The sequence below is a fragment of the Alexandromys fortis genome, unplaced genomic scaffold (assembly GCF_014885135.2).
Source record: "Alexandromys fortis isolate MF-2015 unplaced genomic scaffold, M_Fortis_MF-2015_v1.1 scaffold_135, whole genome shotgun sequence".
Taxonomy (NCBI): domain Eukaryota; kingdom Metazoa; phylum Chordata; class Mammalia; order Rodentia; family Cricetidae; genus Alexandromys; species Alexandromys fortis.
Window position 1 is genome coordinate 4890657 of NW_026068036.1, and position 5276 is coordinate 4895932.

The 5276-nt window shown below is 37.0% G+C and overlaps 1 pseudogene; it reads left to right on the plus strand.

The window, feature by feature from the left end:
• Positions 1-2590: 2590 nt before the first annotated feature.
• Positions 2591-2867, plus strand: LOC126515435 (6-pyruvoyl tetrahydrobiopterin synthase-like; annotated as a pseudogene).
• The last annotated feature ends 2409 nt before the right edge of the window (positions 2868-5276 follow it).

A 5276-nucleotide genomic window follows, 5' to 3' on the forward strand; every position in this document is an offset into this window, starting at 1 on the left:
AAATTTCATGGGTACATGTAGGATACTCTCCTCATTCCAAAATCTTTCATTTGATAATATTTATTTCTGTGTGACAAATTGTTCTTCACATGTTCAGGTTTCAAAATATGGTAAAATTTAAGGAGTTATTTTAATATAGCAAAGGCAGACGAGATTAATTAAGTCAAAAGAAAGAAAGAGAGAAAGAACAGCAAATAACAGGTGCCAAACTTAATAAAAAGGTGAAAACTAATACTTTAGTACTTAGAATTTGCAGAAAAACATATCTAAATCATAGGCAAAAACCTAAGCATCTATTTTCTGAATGATTTAGGTCTATTGGCATGTATGCAAATCCCAGGAGAATCTTAAATATTTTAATTGGCTTTAAAGATATTCAGGAATGTGAAAGAAAGCTAGGAAAACCCACAAAATATTTTAATGAATGTGTTCATGACACCAATTATGAGCATAGCTTTTACTTGCCATGTCTCTTGTAGGTCATAAATATTTAAATATTTAAATTATTATTAGAGGAGCCAGAGCAATTAGATCAGTTACACTTTAAAATAAAATTATTTTGTCAAAACCATAAAATTATAAAGCAAAATTTGATAAGGAGTATGGCTATTAAGCCCTCCTGGCCACCCACTCTGGGGATGGGTTAGTTGGCAATAATCAGAGATACATAGTCTGACAAAGTGTTGTATAGGAAAAAGAAATAAAATGATTTATCTAGAGAATAGTACTAGAATAATATTAGAACATGAACTTCTCTCTCTCTCTCTCTTTTTTTTTTTAATCATGTAACTTCTTTGATAAACAACTCCTCCCCAACTGGAGCAACTGTGCTACAAAGGTCAGAGCTAGAGAAATGGACCAAGCACTTTTTCATAGAGGAACCGTGGGTGTCTAAACAAAAGGCATTGACTCCGTATGTTGAATTTAAGATTTGTTTTAATTTGATTGTGACTATATCCTTGTTCTTCCCCTTGATAAGATTATATGAAACTTATTTTTGACCTTCAGGAATCCCTAACTGAGAGACTTTTGCATTTTAGAGCAACTGGATTTTATAAACATTTTGGAGTATTGGGGAAAAATTGGATATTTGAGAGAAAACTTAAACAGTTCAAACAAACTTGAGATATGGATGAGAGTTGGATTTTTTAAAGAGATTAAACTTTTAAACTGCTTGAATTTTTCAAGATTGGAGGATTTTTAAAACTTGGGGAAACAGGATGATTGGGATAAAGGAAGGTTGGATAGGGGAGCAAGGAAGCACATATCTTAGTTAAGGGAGCCACCTTAGGGTTGGCAAGAGACTTGAACCTAGAGTGGCTCCCAGGAGCCCAAGGCGATGTCCCCAGTTAGTCCCTTGGGAAGCTGAGGATAGGGAACCTGAAATGACCCTATCCCATACCAATACTGACGAATATCTTTCATATCACCATAGAACCTTCATCTGGTGATGGATGGAGATAGAGACAGAGACCCACACTGGAGCACTGGACTGAGCTCCCAAGGTCCCAATGAGGAACAGATGGAGGGAGAACACAAGCAAGGATGTCAGGACCACGGGGGGTGCACCCACCCACTGAGACAGTGGGCGTTGATCTATTGGGAGCTCACCAAGGCCAGCTGGACTGTGACTGAAAAAACATGGGATAAAACCGGACTCTCTGATCATGGCGAACAATGAGGACTGGTGAGAAGCCAAGGTCAATGGCAAGGGGTTCTGATCCTACTTCATGTTCCGGCTTGGTGGGAGCCTAGCCAGTTTGGATTTTGCCCTTCCTAGACGTGGACGGAGGGGGGAGGACCTTGGACTTTCCACAGGGCAGGGAACCATGACTGCTCTTTGGATTAGAGAGGGAGGGGGAGAGGAGTGGGGGGAGGGGGAGAATAGTGGGGGGAGGGGGAGGGAAATGGGAGGCTGGGAGGAGGCAGAAACTTTTTTTTTTCTTATTCTCAATAAAAAAAATGGAAAAAAAGTTGGGGTATTTTATATTATGATATTGATATTAATATGAGATCTTGGAAATGAACAAGAGGAGAAAGGTTACAACAGAAGAGTAAAAGGTTTGTCAAGTTGGCCTGGGGTCAATTTTTCTGGTTGTTTGTTGTCAATTTTAAACAAAGCTAGATATATCTGATAACATGGAATCTTCAGTGAGAAGTTCCTGAGTAAGTCTGGCCTGTAGCTTAATCTGTCAAAAATTGCCTTGATTAATGACTGATGGATGTAGGCTCAATCCTCTGTGGCAATCCTCTGTGGGTAGTGCTACCCCAGAGCCATGATGCACACACACACACACACACACACACACACACACACACACACACAAAATAAATAAATAAAATAAAAAAACGGAGAAAGCCATAGAAGGCAATAAGAAGCATTCTTCGATGATTCGATGATGCTTCATTTCTTGTTTTAAGTTCTTCACTTGAGATTCTTTCTTGAGTTCTCTTTAATCTGTGCTATGATCAGGTGCACCGTGTGGGCAACTGTCACACCTCGTGTCCTTCAGTGCGACCCACCAGCTGCACAGGCCGTCTCCGAGCAATGAAGAGAACTTGAAAGTGTTTGGGAAATGCAACAATTACAATGGCCATGGACACAACTATAAAGATTGATTCTTTTACAGGATTGGTTATGAATTTGACGGACCCAAGAATACATGGAGGAGGCCATCATCAAGCCCCTTGATCACAAAAACCTGGGCCTGGATGTGCCGTAATTTGCAGATGTTGTAAGTACGACAGAAAATGTAGCTGTCTATATCTGCTGTCTATACCTCCAGAAACTTCTTCCTAGAGAAATTCTTTATAAAGTAAAAGTGTATGAAACTGCCAACAACATTGAAGTATATAAAGAAGAATAGATCTTAGAGTTAAATTATAGAAAGGCTAATTGCTTTTCATATTTGTCAGCTCTTTGTCCCTTTAGAATATCCAGCAGTCACCACATACTTGTGTCTCTACACTTTGTTCTGGATTGCCTGAGCCTTAAAATATCTGTAAGTTCCACATTTAAATGTATTTAAATATCACTTTCAATATATTCTGAATATATTTTTAGTGAGGAAGCAGGAAACAGCTGAGAGTTGAACCAGGTCCTCACCCATGCCAAGCTTTCTGAATGACATCCATTCCAATCTTCTCAGTGCCAATTAGAAGTCTGTTGTCTAGAGATTAAAAATCATTTCATTCTCAGCAAAATGTTTTGGTGTGGAATTATTTAGAGACAAAATAAACCCATTTTCACTATTTAAAAAAATTAGATGTTCTATGATCAGGACATAGATGCAGAAATAAACCCTTTCCTCTCCAGTTAGTTTTTGTCATGGTGTTTTATCAAAAGAGTAAAAACCCTGACTATGACAAACACCAAATAATATTAAAATGAAAGAATAAATTATTAGAAAGATACCTGCTTCAGTATTCTTCTATAAATCTGTCATTTCTATTAAACAGGTGTTTGAATAAAATTAACTCTTTTGCATTTTCTGCAAGTATAATTTTCCACAATTAGCTCCTCCTCTACATGCTCAGATTAAATATTTCAGCAATGCTATAAACTCTGTGTTCACAACTTTATTAAATATTCTAATTGATTCTCAAAATCAGATGTCTTTAATGCACTTGTCTTCTTTTCACATGGCAAAGTTAAATTGCTCTACTTAAAACTGCACTAATTTGCAAATTAGTATGAAATCAATAAAGTTAGTTATTGTAGGTAGATTAATTCTTCTGTCTCTATATTTTAGAAAACTGTATTTTGTTTTGCTTCTCTGGCTTGGATTTTAATTTCTGAACCTCTGAACAAGTATTCAATATTTTAAAGTTATATGTATTCACAGATCTTGGTAAAGGTGTTATAGATTTCAGAACTGTGTTTTGAAAATAGGTGCATTACGTCAGCTTGAGCCAAATTAACTTGCTTTGGCTCTTTTAAGAACAGCGATTCCAAATAGTGTTAACCAAGTAAATTACAATATAATTTATAAGAGAATTTCAAACAAAAGACAAATAGAGTAGTCTGTGCTATGCACTCTTATTCCATTATGCTAAAAGAGCAAAGCAAAGCAGGATTCCATGTAGAATTAATTAGTAACAATATTGCAAGAAAAAGTCAATTTATTCCTTCAACCATGGCATACTTCTGTCAAGCCTCTATTCATTCTCATAAAAGATTATAGGGGAGATGCAACAGGGATGATATGCTTATTCATTACCCTGAAAAGCCTATTTCAGTAAAACGGATATCTAATCAAGTAATACACAAAGTTGTTAAAATACACTTCCATGATTTGTGAGGGGAATTTCCTGTTTTCTGTGGGAACTTGTAGATTTATTTTGCTTACTATTTTAATGGAAACGTTTACTTTTATTGAATTTAAGGTTAAACACACACACACACACACACACACACACACAGAGTATTTGTAGTCCAGTTTGCATTGGTATGTGGCAGATAGCCTGACACAATTTCTCCTAAGTTCTAAACAAATTCAACATAAAAACAAAAGGTGTGCTGAGGTCTTCCATTTTTACCCCAAACAAAAGACAGCCAAGAATTACCTGCATGAAATAAGAAATTTCAAGCAGCTTCAAATTCAATGAGGATACATTTATTGGTATAAACTCATGGATTTTCCGCCTTATGCTCCATTTCCCCTTGCTTTGTCTTTGGTAAATCCAACCTATACACAGAGTGAAAATATGCACCCATCCCCCTGCTCCATCTAGCAGAAGAAGCTTCCAGAAACAAATGAAGGCAAAGAAACAATTGGGGAAACAAACCAGGACACTAAACATGTTCAGATATAATGTAGAGGTTTCCTCTAAATGAAGACAGGCTTTATCTTTAAATTCATAGAGCTTTAAGTGGTTGATGATTGTGTTAGAGTTTTTATTGCTGTGAAGAGACTCAATGACCATGGCAATTCTTATCAAATAAAACATTTGATTAGGGCTGGCTTATAGTTCAGAGGTTCAGTTCATTATCTTCATAATGGCATGAAGACACACATGATCTGGGAAGGAGCTGAGGGTTCTCTATCTTGATCCACAGGCAGCAGAAGTAGTCTGTGTCCCACTGGCTAAGCATGGTCTTATAAGACCTCACAGACTGCCTCCAAAATGACACACTTCCTCCAACAAGGCTACAATAAGTCCATTGGGGCCATATCTATTTAAACCACCACATGAAGTTGACCAAGTATCAAATGCATCCACCACAGTGAGTTTAACTCCAGTGGTCTGATAGTAGTTGTTCGGGAAAACTTGAA